This window comes from Saccoglossus kowalevskii, chromosome 22, assembly GCF_978046115.1.
Source record: "Saccoglossus kowalevskii chromosome 22, keSacKowa6.1, whole genome shotgun sequence".
Classification (NCBI taxonomy): Eukaryota; Metazoa; Hemichordata; class Enteropneusta; family Harrimaniidae; genus Saccoglossus; species Saccoglossus kowalevskii.
In genome coordinates this window covers 27,807,165-27,824,596 of record NC_140662.1, presented here as the reverse complement: position 1 = coordinate 27,824,596, position 17,432 = coordinate 27,807,165, and the positions used below count along the sequence as shown (strand labels likewise).

The 17,432-nt window shown below is 34.3% G+C and overlaps 1 protein-coding gene and 1 long non-coding RNA gene across 3 annotated transcripts in view; one reads left to right on the top strand and one right to left on the bottom strand.

Moving 5' to 3' along the window:
• Positions 1-17,432, top strand: part of LOC100373333 (ubiquitin-conjugating enzyme E2-24 kDa-like) — a 92,780-nt gene that overhangs the window by 51,579 nt on the left and 23,769 nt on the right. The gene's annotated exons all lie outside the window — the stretch shown is intronic.
• LOC144360283 (uncharacterized) lies at positions 292-6,767 on the bottom strand. Its single transcript, XR_014928253.1, has 3 exons — positions 6,639-6,767; positions 900-936; positions 292-565 (listed from the first exon to the last, which is right to left on the bottom strand). It is a non-coding gene; the product is annotated as an uncharacterized LOC144360283 (long non-coding RNA).

The window sequence follows — 17,432 nt, the reverse complement described above, 5'->3', positions numbered from 1 at the left end:
GAAGGTAAATGTAATATAGTAGGAGGACACAAAAGGAAATTTATTTTTTCCGCATTGCACTACGGACAGGGAGGGAGGGTTCTTTTTAGCAAAAATGTCAATATTTGTGATGGTTAGATCAATTTTTAAGCTATGAATACATGGCTTTTGCTTCTCCAAACTGATCTGTTCATTCATAATGGACCCTTTTCAGAGAATATTAATGTGACAGTGAATATTAATACTGATAATATTATATTAAAATACACACATACCAGTTCGCTATCACACAATATAAGCAGAAAACATTAATTACAATTAACATAATCATTTTAATATAAGTTATTTCAACCATACATGTATGTAAAATCAGAATAACCGGTATTTCCACGACCTTGTGCTCATTTGAAATAAGCATCACAGTCAGAGTCCGAGTCAAGTTCATCATCTGTCCCATAGGCATCATCTTCAGACAGACTGAGATCCAACTCCTTCAAAGCTCTCTGAGTTTCACATCTAATTTCATTAAGTACATCTACATGTACAGGATTCAGATTGCTAACTTCATGCTGACTTGGACTACTAGCTGCAACATGAATACAAAGATTGTAAATATGCTAACCAATTGATGATCCAATTTCAATCAAGCAATTATTTAATTAAACTTTAGATTAGAATAATACTTATAATACTTGGTGTGGATGACACTAACAATAACTTTCTATTTATTGTAGAGTAATTATAAATGTATAAATATTATACCACACATGGTAATGCAGCACTGGAAACATTACAATATAGAATATAATGATAAATTTATTTGACATAAATTATAAATATCAGACCCCCCCCCCCAAAAATAATAAGTACAAATACTTTACCAACACCAATACACCTAACACAATTTAGTTACAACTTACCCACTTCAAATATTCAATCTCTCAACTTTGATTACTTCTAGAAATTAAATTATTAGCGGTAAATGATTAGCGGTAATATAAATCAAAATTGTTATTATTTATATGGCGCCGCTAACAGTGTGACATTGGCGACAAAATATAAATTAAAAGTAGACTTATCACATTAAAAAAAAAATAAAAATAAAAGTTGACGTGAACCCAATCCATCCCAAACCCTCTCATGTAGCAGCACGAGCTATCAGAGTGTAAGTTGTTACGGCCGATGGACGCCGATCGGGTCATTCCAGTTTTTATCCACATCCCCCCTACAGATGGATATTAAGGTTATGACACCCTATGGATTCAAATCCACTATTTAGGTGTCGGATTTTTGTTAACTAACACACCCCCTGGAAACTACTGATTTGACGTATACGGATGGGTGTGTGAAAAAATTATACCCCTCGGATACACACAAAAACAGAACCCCTCGGAAAAAAAGCAGTGTGAGTGTGACTTGCAAGTGGTCTACTTGTACTTGGGTCTTCTAATTATAAAAAAGAAATTGGTGAATTGGGATGGTATGTTGCGAAGAGCAGTGCAGTTGGAAGGAGTCAATGATTTTTTTGGAGGGGGGATCTGCACAATTATGAGTGATGTCATAATATTATGATGTCACCTTGAGGGATGTGTGTGTCCCACATTGTTTTGTGCACCTGGTTTGCAAATCGGTCCGAAAATTAGTTGAATGACTTTTGTCATTGGTGTTGATTTTTTTTTTATTGTGATATGTCTCTACTAATTGCAATGTAGAAGTACGTTCAACTGAATGGTCAGGTAATTTGCAGACTGATTCACAAATCATATGTATGAAGCAATATGGCGCTCAGTGTAAATGCAAAAATATACATCTAGAGTGCATATATATACATGTAGTGTTATATAATAACATTTTTTTATTGCTCACAATTTGCTTTATACATAAAAGCAAGCAAGGTCTAATAACTATTGGTAAAACTTTAATACACGGGTTTACTGCTTTGGATTTAATGTCACAAAAACATTAATTTAAAGTTGTATATATTATGTTTTATATTTAGTTGAAAGCCCTTTGTAAATAGGTTAATTTGACCCCCTTAACTAAATCCAAAAACAAAATCCAGGACAACATCTATGGGTTTTGCCTGAAAAATGGCCAAGTTATTTAAGTTAGGAAAACAACTTAAATCCCATGATGCAACAGTGAGTAACTTACCAATATTGGCCTGTTGAGTCTGGCTGCACATTAAAAGCGTAAACTAAGCGAAACTTAGCAAAAAAGTATTGTGATAACAGTAGAACCTGCCAGCAGTACAAAATTTAATAGTTTATTTACAATGTTGAATTGAGACTCCCTAAGTTGTTGAAAACTCAAACCAACTGGTTTCAGGCCTTATAATGTATGCTGTATAGTAAAACATATTTCTGAAAAGAGGGAATGATCAATTTTCAACAAAAATTAAAACATAATACAACTTTAAAACCTAAATGTTCATATGATATGTCAAAAGTTTGATAATTATAATTATGAACAGTTCTCAATACTTTTGCCCTGAAATATTGAACCATTTTGGTATGACAAAAGACACAAGTTAACCAATTAATACATAATGTTTGTATTTATGTATTGTCAACTTCAGCTAAGGGTAGACGTGGGTAGACACACTATAATAGCATGCGTAGATGACAACTCTCTGCTTTAAATGTCAGTGCATGAGCTCTGGAGGTCATTGCCCATCGTCGCATGTAATTCAAACATGTGGTTATCAGTTGAAATGTACATGAATAATGTAATCGAAGTGCGCTGCCCAGAGTTTATTATATTATAGTAAAATTTAATTAAACATTGCGCATGATATCGTATGTTATTGTATGGTTTAAATTGCATATTCACTTCATTTGGAATAAAATAATTCACAATAGGAACGTCGATGAAGTATTTAAAATATTTTCCCGACATTCGGTAGACACCTGACTACTATCTTTTTCAATGATTTAAATGCGCACATGTGTAAGTTTGCGAAATTATTACGAATGCAACATTATAGAGTCGGTAATATTGAGATACTCACAGACCCAATACCCCGGGTCAGTACCCTAACAATAGTAAAAATAACTTGAGTTTGCGTAATTATTATGAAAGCAATTACAATGTTGAAATATTCAGAGCCGGTACAATATTCTTAACAAAATTGCGTAATTAGAAAAGCCAGTACAGAGTTGTGTACAAGTTGCGTAATTACAGTACCGTCGGATATCATAACAATTTTACTAGAACGACACACGAGGCAAGAACGAAAGGGGTTGCTAAAGTAATGTGCCAAACTTCGGTCAACATACACTTGATGTCAGCATCGCAGCGCAGCAAGTTTCGCAAAGAAGTACTTGAATTCAATTGTGCCCCAAAATGATGTCGATGATCACTGAGTTGTCACGGCGTATGTTGTACCAAATTTTGACTTCGGCTTTTTTTTTCTAAATGCATGTTCTTGTTCTCGTAAAATGTGACCTCTCAACAATGTATTAAAACACTTTGAATTTATACTTTGCGTGATTATATTTGGTCTACGCGGAACATTAAACTTTCTAAACATTATCTGAGACCATGCATGATGTATATTCACAAAATCATATTTTATATTATGTACGTCTTTCATTCCAAGGCTCAGGCAAATAAAACAAATGTTCTTCTGCCAACTATTATAGACTAGTTTCCAAGATTTTGACTAAGCCAAATTTATTTAATTTTCCATTGTGATCCTTGTAATTTCCCAGTCTTTTGTGTTCATTCATGGTCTTGACAATAAATCAGACTTGTGCATGGCATTCTAATGATAACCTGCGCGCAAACCAGACTTACACGTGTGAATAAAATAGAGTTGGAATAAGGGATTGGTCAGTTACTTCGGCCTAGGGGGGGTCGGTGGATCAGTAGGGGGGGTTACCCTGTTTTTGATTGTGCGAATAGGGGGGGTCACCCTGTTTTTGATATCATGTTTTACAGAGTTCACACACGCTCATGCATATATTTTTAAAAATTTTATTTCAGAACAAACGATAAAAAAGTTAATCATACAAATGTGTTCTTAATACCTATATTTCCTATAAATTTGTTGATGCAAAAAATGTTATAGGCTAAATATTTTGAGGTTAAAGTTGCCAAATAACTAACAGATTATGCAATGCGGCTAGAACCCCAATTATAGAGTTAAGTTTTAAACACATCCCAAGTACATGTGCTGCTGATATCAGATTATTTTATTTAAAGTCTGAAGTCACTCACCATTGCATCAGATATTTACTGGATTTATCCAATTATAACAGGAGACAGAAAGACAACAAAGCAATTAGTACAAAGAGCAGCAGGGTTCTCCCCAGGGCTTTTTAGCGCCGAGGTCCGCGGCGCTATACCTGTGAATCTCGGCGCTTCACTTGGGACCTCGGCGCTATGTATTCCCACCTCGGCGCTTGATTTCATATTTGACATGCCAATATCAGATGTGAAAAAGCTTTGTTCGCCACGCCAGTCGGCCCCGACCGTCACTCAAAATTAGTGACCACCACGGAAATGCTTCCGACGAGGACTATTGTCTGATTGTTGGTATAATTACGTACTGACCGACACGCATCCTGCCAGTCGTGGATTATAATTTATAAACAATAGACCTAGTCGCACGATACGTAGCGGCTAGTCAAATTTGTGGAATTAGCACCTCTTTGTTTGTAAGTAAATACTTTCTGCGATAGACACAGTCTTTAGATTGAAAGCTAAAATTATTTCAAAATCAATTCCACCTCGATATAACATGGTCAAATCGGAGTTCACGATCAGTTCACGCTACTCAAGAAAAAAACAACGTGTTTATTGCGTGATTTGGTAAAATACATTTGAACTGTTATCATTGCGAATCATGTAAAAACTATTCTTTCAAGACCTAATTTACCTTTTAAAAATTATGAGATTCGTGAACATAAATCTGGCTTAACGTTTTGAATGCGTTTCCTTCAACGTTTTACAAAACAATTAAATTGCAACAATAATGTGTTTGTTTTTAGTCTGCAGCATTTGTATTTAGAGAATGTTTCAAACTCTTCTAAATTGTGAAACATAATGTGTTGATTCCATTAAAAAAAATATTTGCCCTGTGACTGAGCTCACTAATATTCATAATTGTAAATAAGTTCTGTTAATCAATGAAGGAAAGATATGTAAATGATATGTAAATTATTATGCAAATTAGCCCCGGCGCTATGAATTTTTTCTGGGGAGAACCCTGAGCAGTGACAGTTAAAAGTTAAATTTGTGAAAATGCTGATATAGTATAGTATAGTATATTTTATTTGACTCAAATTAATGAATTGAAATATATATTTTATAAGGGATTGGTATAAATATAAATTAAAATATAAGGGCGTATATCGAATGAGTACTCCACAGCTTTGCTTTTATTTACTATCTTTAGCAACATAGATTTCCCTCCTTCCTGCAGTCTTTTCTGTAGTCATTTTTTTGCTTTATGCTTCCCCTCCCCTCCTAAGGTCTATTAAATGCAAACGCTAAAAATTATGTCAAAATTATGGCAAACCATGATATTTTCAATGCACATATAATACATTTTGTAATCATGTCAAAGCCAAAACTGTTAATGTTTCTTTGTTTTTTTTAGGGGGGTCAGCATGTTTAAAGTTTTAAAATATAAATGTTTTTTTTTTTGGGGGGGGGGGTCATCCACTTTTTTTTATTTGATAGGGGGTGGGTCAACTGAGATTTACAGCTGGCAAAATGGAATCTGCCGACCCCCCTAGGTCGAAGTAACTGACCAATCCCTAATGGGAATGAACGCAAACCAGACTTGCGCGTGTGAATAAAATAGAGTTGGAATAATGGGAATGAACGCGAAGCCAGTAAAATACAGAGATTTCAAATATTATAAATAAAATGTATACAAGTGTTGTAATGTCCGATGTAATAGCCACATGTCGAGTTCAGTTTATTTTAATTTATAATGTGAACTATTCCAGTTCATGGATGCCAATGAAATTTGAGAACAACTGAAATGTACAAGTAAGTCAGACTCTTTTAAATGAATGTATCAAGTATACACATGAATTATTTGCCCCAACACATTGGTTTATTCTTTATTCTAAGTTGCAACTGATATGTTTGTGTGAGCTTGATCGGCACAGTCGCAGAACAATAAACAGATTTTCTTGGATTAAAACAGTTTGCGAGCAGGGGTACAGCCATGTATGACTGCATGCATTTTAAAAGGGCGTACACCCTCCCCCAGGTCTCTTGGCTGACACTTTTCTTTTTACAAACCTACCCCTTGGAAGTTAAAAAATTATGACCGCATGGATTCACATCATCTGTGGAGAGTGTGGATAATATGAAAAAAAAAAAAAATCAAAAATATGACCCCCCTCGGAATTAAATCATCTGTAGGGGTGTGGATATAGAAAAAAAAATAGTCAAAAAATGACACCTCTCGGAATTGAACCATCCATACTTTTTGTAAAAATATGACTCCTCGGATTTAAACCATCCGTAGGGGGGGTGTGGACAAAAACTGGAATGACCCATCACAGCAATTACGTAGCTACGTAAAACACCGGCGTACTAATCAGTAATTGACTTCAAAACAATAAAAATACAAGTGGCTTCCTATTATTTTCTGACAAATGTGATCGAACTCTGACTGTAACAATGTAATTACTTACCCTTGATCCGCTTAAATCCCGAATCCAAAAGGGACTTCTAATTTCCGGGACGTGACAAAGCAAACTTTTTTCTTTTGTCCGCCATTTTGATTTACCGTGGTAGTGCTTTGTAAATAGTACGCGAGTTTTGATTGGCCGATATTACGAGGCTGACCGGGAAAGAACCAATAGGACTGCTCGTTTCGAACAATGCTCGTTATGGCTTGCACAAAAGGTCGCCAAAGGTCAAACTGCGTAAATTTTATGATCACATTGCGTACGTAATTTGTTATATCTGGGGAAGCCTCAGAACGCATGTTTTAGTTCTATGGGACATGATTTTATGGTTTCATCTTCAAAGGAAAAATAAACATTTTGTTTTGATTTTAATAAAATATTTAATAATAAAGTAGCCGGCAAACCCGCAGCAAGTAGGCGGACACTTTGGCCGGTTGCCGGCTGTTAATGAAAGCCCTGATCTTTACTGGTAACTTCTGTAAACTCTAATGACAATCAAATCGAATCAAGCCATGTCATTTGCAGTCACCTAGTGTACCATATGACCCATCTTGATGAACCCCAGTAAAGCTACCCAGTACCCCAATGAATCCACCCAGTGTACCTATGAACAATCTTGGTGAACCCCAATGAAGCCACCCAGTGTACCCTATGACCCATCTTAGTGAACTCCAATAAAGCTTCCCAGTGTACCCTATGACCCATGAAGTCATGATAATGAACCCTATGAAGCTACCAATGTGGAGCTAATTTTACTTGCCTGTGACATCACAGAATTGTTAATTTGCATAATCGTTTAAATAAGTTATTTTCCAAATTCACTTCTTTATAACAATGCATATTTCTAATACATGCAGAAATGTCTTTTGGGGATTATAGAATTAATACTGAATGTTACCATGGAAATTTCCTTCTATTTCTGCTTCCCAGTTTTATGAGAGATTGGAGACTGGCTGGTGATGGGTATAATCTCTTGCAGACTGACAGCCAAGACATATAACTGAATATCCTATTAGGTGTCAATAGGTCAGGAGATATAAATATTTCAACAACTTGTTCAGGGGCTCCTAACATTTGCTGCTTTTCATATTACGCAATATAATAGTGTAATATTACACTTTCAGAATTGAAGTTGACTTACTTTCTCAATCCCATACTCAATGAATGTATTTTACGTGTGTTTTTACATATGTTGCATGCAAAAAAAACTAAAACTCGATGAGTAGACTGCCGCTTAAGATTAGCCGTTTAATGATAATCAAATTATTGTGCAGAGTTTTTTAACGGGCAGTGGTTGTGATGCCATGCTTGTACAAGCTTTGTGTTGGTAAATAACGATTTTCCCACAGTCTAATGAACACTGCATGCATGCAAGCTTGAATTTGAGTTTTGATCTTGCTACGATGTGCACTGAATTCAGACTTTTATTCAGGCTGGCTTAAGCATGATATCCAGACATGAAGGCTTAGTGACATCTTCTTTGTGGTTCTGTGTAACAGGAATGATTACATTGTTTTTACTTAGTAGCTAGACTGTTTACTAAGTGGCAAATAAAGGTCATTTTGTATTGCATTAGCTTATAACACTCAGAACCATACTTTAGAAATTTGTAATCTGCTTCTACTTTCAGGTGAGGGAAAAATGAGAAAATTTTGAGGCAAGTCAAATTACCAAATTAATTATGAAGATTTCTGGCTTTTAAGATGTACTAATTATTTGTCCCCCAAGATTATGCATACCGGTATATTTCATCAGAACATGTATAAACGGTGCATACAAGGTTTACTAATAGAACAAATCATAGACCTTAGAATGATTGAAATCTAGTAAAAATTGGATGTAATAAGGACAAGAACTGAAAGACGTGTTGCAGACTGCTTGGCCGATTGATTGTGAGTGACCTCATATGATACCATTAGCTTGGTCATTTGTTTATAACTGTAGCAACCCACGTTGCACGCCGGATGTCGTGAAATCTTTTGTTTTATAATCCAGTTACCTGTCCCTCTCACTCTAAGGTCCACGAATAAATAGTTATTATTGTCATGACCCTTTGTGAGATTACCACCCCTGTTGTGAGATAATGGACTAGTCCAGACCCTGGCTAGAGTAAGAATACTGGTACATTGTATTGCTCAGGTCAATCATTGTGCGATGGGATCTGAGGTTCCACCCATCCACCCCTATTGTAAGATAATAACTTTATTACACTACCAAACCATCAGCGGGTTCAGTATGGTAAATACAAAGTATTACAAGACTAGGACAATTCTAAATACAATACAACAATAGAAAATACAATAATAGAAAATAAGAATAAAATAAAGACTGAGTTAAAGAATAAATATTAAAAACAATTACTAGAATGAATACAATTAAAACAAAAACTGATCTAAATAAAGTACAAGAAATATAGCCCCCCCCCTCCCCCTCCCATAGAAGATAATGGACTCGTCCATAGCTTGGCCAGAGTGGTGATCTGGCACAGGGTGCTGAGGTTAATCATTGCGTGATAGGATCTCCTTGAAACCACTTCCCTGTAATGTGCCTGAAATGTTGAATGTGAGTGTTGAATAAGGCTGTGAAAAACAACAAAGGCTGTTTTTTTTCAGTCCAATATTTATTCAAAACATGCACTATCTATTTTCCATGTGATCAGGGGCTTATTTGAAACCTAGCTGAAACAATCGCTATTTATTTATTTTATTTGTTCATGTAAGATTCCATTGACTGTGCACTCAAAATGAACACATTATTTTATATACATTAAACCACTTTAAATTTGCAAGACATTTTCTTGAAGTCTGATAAAATCAAGATAAGCATATTATTGCATTTCATCGTGAACATAAAAAAAATCAAATCATGTAACATTTTTAAATGTGAAAATTTAATGGTTGATAGTGTTGGTTAACATTTGTAGAGTATACACAAAAACAAATTATAGATTTTATTTGAGATAATAAAACACATAATTTCGTCATGGTTAGACTTTGTAGATGTTGGCAATCACATTCCATGGTTTAGAAATTCTTCAAATGTAAGTATGCAATATCATGTTTCCTCTTATCCAATCCACTCTAAGTGTTCCACCTCAAACTGGTCTACAAGTATGTGTAGAAGTGTGTGCCATCCATAGTATGCTTTCCTAGATCACAAAGAAAACCCTGAAATCTAATCCTCTTTGCGTGTCTTGCAGTGTGCAAAATTTGTGAAACAATGTCTTGATGGTTTGAATGGCTTGAATTTCACAAGATGACATTTTCTTAGATGTGGGGATTTCTCCACATTTTGAATTATTTGCTGAGGCTTGCATTGGCTCTCACATTGTGAATAAATTTAAATTATTGAATCATGACAATTTCAGCAATTACAGTATATTTTATCGTACAACAACGTGACTTCATATTAATTTTTGTGCAGTCATTGGTATATGAACATCCTTTCCCCTCACATTACGACTCAATGCAATATTTAGTTAGCTAGATAATGACATTGTCCACATAGACTCGTCCTTGACATTAACATGCATAGAGTCAGGTTTAAAGGATGTGTGTATAGTATGGCAACCAGCGAGTCGTGATTTGATGATTTGCTGTAAGGTCTAGTCATGTATTCACTTTATTTTGACAACTATAAGCAAATATTCACCTAGTTTAGTTTTTCAGATTTTGTAGTTGTAACATACCATGTATTCTAATATTTAAATATTTTTTGCCTTTCAGTTGAAGCATATAACATTGAATCATGCATATTCTTATTTTAGAATAGCTTAAATAAATTAGAAAAATTTAATCTTTGCAAATTAAATGAAAATAAACTTAATTAAAGCTGCAAGCAGCGTCACAGGGGCCCAAGTATACATGCCATAAATAATGAGGTCAAATGATACACAATTAGTTTGAATGATTAGTACCATGAGGTCGAAATGCAGTTGGTTCCATATATTTATTTGAGATATAAAGGTTATTAATATATGGTCATCTGTTATTTTAATCAAATCTCTTGTTCAACATTGTCATAATAACACAGGATTCATCATTCTAACTACAACAGTGCTTGAGTTATAACAGTTATGATTATTAATGAGGTTAGAAGCCCCCACCCCATGCAGTTGGTTCCATATATTTATTTGAGATATTAATGTTATGAATATTAATGAGTTCACATGACCATAAATGGTCATCTGTTATTTTAATCAAGTCTCTTGTTCATTGTTGTCATAATAACACAGGATTCATCTTCTTAACTGCAAAAGTGTTTGAGATACGATTATGCATATTAATGAGCTCACATGACCATATATGGTCATCTGTTATTTTATTCAAATCTCTTGTTTAACATCATCATAATAACACAGGTTTCATCTTCCTACCTGCAACAGTGCTTGAGATATAACAGTTATGCATATTAATGAGTTCACATGACCATATATGGTAATCTGTTATTTTAATGAAATTGCTTGTTCACTGTTGTCATGATAACACAGGAATCGTCTTCCTAACTGCAACAGTGCTTGAGATATAGCAGCTATGCATATTAATGAGGTTAGAAGCCCCCCACCCCATGGGCGCGTAGCCACATGAACTAGCCATGTGCCATTAAGGGGAAAGAATGTATCTAAACAGTAGAATACACGTACAAAATTTTATTCCAATCAAACTAATACAAAACATGTAGTTGCATAATTTCAATTTTCACAAAATCCAAGATGGCGGCCAAACCACGTGACTTATCGAAAATATATTATTTTTTTCCATATGGAGTTGAGGCCAGGCATGGTAAATATAAAAACATCTAGTAGATTCGTTGAATCACCTCTGAGAAACAAATGCCCAAACTTTTGGTCAATTTTCCTCAAAATCCAAGATGGCGGCCAAACCATGTGACTGATCTGAAATCTTTTATAGGTTTCTGAAAGAGAGTGATATAGAGATGCCATGTAGCAATATTGAAAATAATCGCTCACGTGTGGCATGAGTGAAAAACTACTTCCTGTTGAGAACAAATCCAAAATGGCGGCCAAACCACGTGACCAATCATAATTAATTTCTCAAATCTAAATCTGCTCCATATGTAGAAGCTAAGTACTGAATATGAGAACATTTTACTTGGCGGTTCTGAAGAAGATTTTAAAGTGTTTTTTGCCATTTTTAGGAAAAACAAAATGGCGGGAAAAGTCACATGACCGCTAAAGTTTTTATTTCTGATATTTATTACACATGAGTTGTACTATATACCATAAAAAAATCTAGACGCCTAGACCCTCAGAAAGTGGTCAAACAACCACTTCCGGTTTTATTTCAATCCAATATGGCTGCCAAACTAATTGGCCAATCAAAATTCTGAAAGCATGTTGCACCAGTTCATATTAAAGACTATCAGTAGAGAGCATTTTCAAACTATTTGGTTCAGCAGTTTTCTCAAACGGCTCGACGAAAAAAGTTACGGAAGAAAGAAGAAGAAGTTTAAAGAAGAAAAAACCGAACAATAAGAATAGGGGCCACGCCCTACAGGCTTGGGCCCCTAATTAATCCTTGTACAGAGAAAGATTCACACTGGGGCTAGAGCTATACATTTATAATACTGATATGGTGACAGGCAAGGATACTTAAATCATGCAGACAGGATGCAATAATGTATAATCAACCAAATTAAATGCTTTGACCAGTTTGCATAATAATACTATGTTTATTTATTTATTTATTTATTTATTTATTTATTTATTTATTTATTTATTTATTTATTTATTTATTTATTTATTTATTTATTTATTTATTTATTTATTTATTTATTTATTTATTTATTTATTTATTTATTTATTTATTTATTTATTTATTTATTTATTTATTTATTTATTTATTTATTTATTTATTTATTTATACAACACTGACTTTGGAAAATACAGCAATTAGGTCACTAAAAACTACAAGATAAAAATAATTTAAAAAAAATAATTAACAGTGCAATATAAAAAGTGAACACAAATTCAGTTACATTTACAAATTACAAGATTCACTGACAATTAAGCATACAGAAATTCATTACAATATATCTACAATTAATACTCCTATGAGGTGATGCTGTCTTTATTTTAAGGCAGTGTTTAATAAATTGTGCCGTATTAATCTGTGTACTGCGAAGAGTCATTATAGAATTAAATCGTCTATGAACTGACAAGTTATTGAAATTATTTATGTGTTTGGTCATATCTTCAAATAGACTTTCATTGTTGTTCATACCTTGGAAATGACATTATTAGATGGAATTACACAGGTCACACATTCTTTTTTTCAGCTGGTATTTTTGGTTTTGTATGCCAGCCAGATTAAATTTGTAAATTGTGATTCCCTAATCTAAATTTGCTTAGCTGTTCAACTTCACGCAATTCAATATTGTCAATGTTGATAGAAAGCATACATTTGGTTTTGATCTCGGCAACCCCAAGATTACAGCCATGCATCAGCAAAGTTTCTGTTTTATTTAAATGTTAATCTGATTTGACCACAACTTACTAAAAAATGCTGACCGTTCAGGCTTTTAAATCTTCAAAATTGTTACTCCTAATTCCGCAATATTTCCTCCAATTCAGAACACATTTATTGGTGTTTTGATACTTACCTAACGATATATTGAACTTATGATGTAATGGACTTTTGACACAATATCATGCACCAATAAGTAATTTATTATTTGCTGATTGTGAGACTTCAACACACAACTGCATTTCAGATGCCTTGAATATTAGCATCCAGTGAGTATCGGATAGTTTCTTCTGTGAATTTACAAATTCTTGTTACTTTCAGATCCAACTATATATGTTGAAATTATGGTGTAAATATTAGAAGAAAACACAGCATTGAATAATTAACACTTCCCAAATAAATGTTGGATATAAAAATTGTGAAATGCATAAATGGACATGGTATTGCTCTATTGGCCATGCATATTTGTCTTATTGCAATGGACGACTCTTAGGTTGGTTATGTACACCTCACGACTAAAATCTACTGTTAGCATACATGTGGGAATCTTTGTATTACTGTGCAGATTTTAAGCCAAGTAACACTTTTTAGCTCCGCTGTCGACTTCGTTGAGCAGAGCTTATCATATGAGTGATTGTCCGTCGTCGTCCGTGTCAATGTTTTACTTTTTCGACTTCTTCTTGAAAATTACAAGCCTGAATGCTTTGATACTTGGTGTATATGTACCTTGGGTAGACCTCTCTCAGACTTGTTCATTTCATGATGATATCTTCAATTCTCTAATTTTGGTGAATATTTTTGTCATTTTTAGTAAAAAGTGATATTTTCAACTTCTTGTTAAAAACCGCAAGTCCAATTGCTTTGATATCTTTAATTCTCTAATTTTGGTGAATATTTTTGTCATTTTTGGTAAAAAGTGATATTTTCGACTTCTTGTTGAAAACCGCAAGTCCAATTGCTTTGATATTACATATATAGGTACTACATGTGGACCTCTCTCAGATTTGTTCATTTTGTAATGATATCTTCTGTTCTTTAATTGCCATGTGCATTGCTAACAGCGAAGCTATCTCAGTCGACAGGCTGCTTGTTTCTGTTTTCATCACAAAGTCTATTTTATAGTCTGCATTTTTCTTCAGAACATTGAGACAAAAATAGCCAAATCTTTTGAGTAAAAACTGGAAATTGACTGAAATTTTGCCTGTTGGCTCCAAAATTAGGGTTCATTTTCCAAAAATATTAATAAGAATACTGTATAAGAAAAAAGTGATGAAAAGATGAAAAATTTTGGCAAGAAAGTCTTGTGGTGAAAAGGTTGAGGATCCATTTCTTTTCCCGTTGGACTATATTTCGTATGAAAAAGTGTATACAATTTTTCAATTTCATTTCCCAGTCGACATACTGTAGTCTGCAGTTACTTGGAGTTGTCAAAGCTTGAATTGCTTTTCGTCGGGTGATCAAAAAATGTTGTTTTTGCATTATAAACATTATCACATTGGTTATATTTACCATATTTATCTGAAGGATTGCCGCCACAAAAGATTGCCTGTGGGAGATATTTCAGCACCTGAGTAATCTTTTAGTGCTGCGAAAACAAATACCATAAAATGAACACTACAGTAAAAATAATTTTTTCATAAGCGCAAATTAAGACAAATGGAAAATATTTTTTTCTTGTGCATGAATTAATAAAATAGTTTAATATAATTAATATATTTAGGTTTAGTGAAAATTTTAGACACAGTGCACTGTCATTCAATGGAGCTTTGAAAACACTTTTAAAGCACCCTTGTCGCATGCCTGTAGTTATGTTAATGTGTTGAGATTGAAGTTCATGTTTTGTTGAAATCGTCGCTGTTACAAGGTGTTGTTGACCTCCAGTAGGGATCACCAGAGATGTTAGTTGACACATACGTCAAAGGATGTCATGTTTTACAACACATTTTATTTTTTAAATTTGATGATTTTCATGCTATGTTTTGAAAAGTGGGAGTGGGAATTTTTTTTGAATACCGCAAATTAATAGAAAACATAAAATATTTGTTTCAATAAATTGGTCACACAAATTTTCAAAGTGGAGATCGAACTACTCTGAGAAAGTCAGTCTGTCTTGATGCCCGGTATAGACATAAATTCAAAATATGACTCCTTATTCAAAACTTCGCCCAGAGTGATCTTTCAGATAAATATGGTAATTACCTTTTGTTTGACTGGTATCAAACATGAAAGCTCAAAATGCTTAGACACACCTTTATTTATTTAAATATCTGTCCTTCCTTTAAATAGAATGTTAAGAGCTTTGTCGTCTTGTATTGGTTTTTTTTGCTGTTGAAATATATTAAAGTTCATTCAAACATTTATAGATGAACTCTCAAATTAATATTAAAGATGTGGAGCAGCTTTGTCATGTTCAAGTTTGAAGGATGACAGTAGAATATGCATTAAATGGTACCCATGTATATTATTCTCTCTGGTACTTTAAATTTATTTATTTTATTTTTTATTTATTTTACTTATTGACTCGTACACAATCCCTGAAGGGAAAGAAAATGGTCACAAAGTACAAGAAAAAAAAATATAAAAACAATATACTAAATAACAAATACAATCACTAAATTACTAATTAATATAAAAATACTAAATTGACAGCAGGCATTAAGATGTCAAGTAAGACCCTGCTTCCTGACTTCAAAGCTTTTACTTAGGGAACTGATCATTACCACCCACACAGTTTCCTGTGAGTTTGACTCGGTTTACCGTACCGGTCGTTGCTTTACCGTACCGACCATTGCGTTACCGTACCGGCCGGTGCTTTACTGTACCGGCTGGACAATTACCGTACTGATAGGACCAATACCAACTATTTATCACCTTCGATTAATGAATGCATGGTAAACAAAGCCCCGGTAACTGATCGGCGCCCTGTCGGTAACCGTGAGTCATGCATGAATTAATTGGGCATTTTGCAAACAATATGATTTTTTTTTTACCCATTGAAAGTGAATAATTTGAAAAGGACATGGCTTGTACAACAGAGTGTTACGTCCCAGTCGACTAGAGGACTCGATGGTTTAATTATTTGTTTATATTTGTCAGTAGCTCACACAGTGGAAAGAAAGTCAGACAACCGTCGAAATACAAATAAATAAATTAAATAAAAAAGTCTTTCTGAAATTCTTCGCATGTTTTTTTTCAATATATGTGTGTTATTCACATATTCATGATCGCCTGTAACGCTATAAAACGACAGTCCTACATCGTAGCTTACCCACGACGTTGAATAAAACGTCTCAACCTGTCGCATGAATTCGATGATACTTGCATAATGTGTCAGCGTGACTCGCTTGGCCGAGCTCACATGTATTTAAATTCGGGCTTGGGCGTTCGAAAATCTGTTTTGATACTTTGTTGACAATAACACGCGCAACGGAATTTGACCTTGCTCTAGGTCAACATTTTTCCATTGCTTTTCGACCTCATTTTGTGATTTTGCTTATGGAATTGACCAAACATATTTACACACCCCTCCAACAATCCCCAATGTAACTTTATTATAACAAAACAGAGTGTGCAAGTGTGCCAGTATATCTCTTTTTGGAACATGTGATTGGCCCTGAAAAGGGCTGTTTGGTTTGGGGCAGAATACGATTTAGACTGGAAAGGTCGGAACTTTTTTTTGTTTTACAATATAATTACTGCCAATACAAAGTCAGCTTGGATATTCAGTTGTGAGACATAACAAAATAAACTGTGCCAGCGATAGATTTTGAGAATGAAAGAACAAACTAAACGCAATCAAATGCGCCGACCACTCGCGTTGGAAATAAACTAGTAAAACGCATTGCGACGAGAAATCTCGTCTGCATCTATCATTCACGCAAACGCACACACATGCTATTTTCGTATGTTGAATACGTTGGCAACGTCGTCAAATATTTAGCCCAATCACTGAATAAAAAAACATCCAAGCACATGTGCACTGGCGCCAGATAAAGTGAAAAAATGAAAACAAAATTACGTCTGCACTGTGCATTTGTAACAATAACCAAAACCATTAGGTTACATGCCAAAGCTACCGACTCAGGATTCATCATACACAAATATAGCCACTTTCATGGCACTGTTATTTTTGTAATCCACTTTGTCGGCTCAGTTGATTTGGGAGCACTGATCCCAATTTAAAAAAAATAAAAATATCGTATAAAATAAAGACAGTTTCGTCTGTAGTCATATCGAACAGTTCACATGGACGTACTGGGAGCTCCATGGTCTCGCAAAAATCACGTGTTGCATTTTCACGCGCAACTTGAAT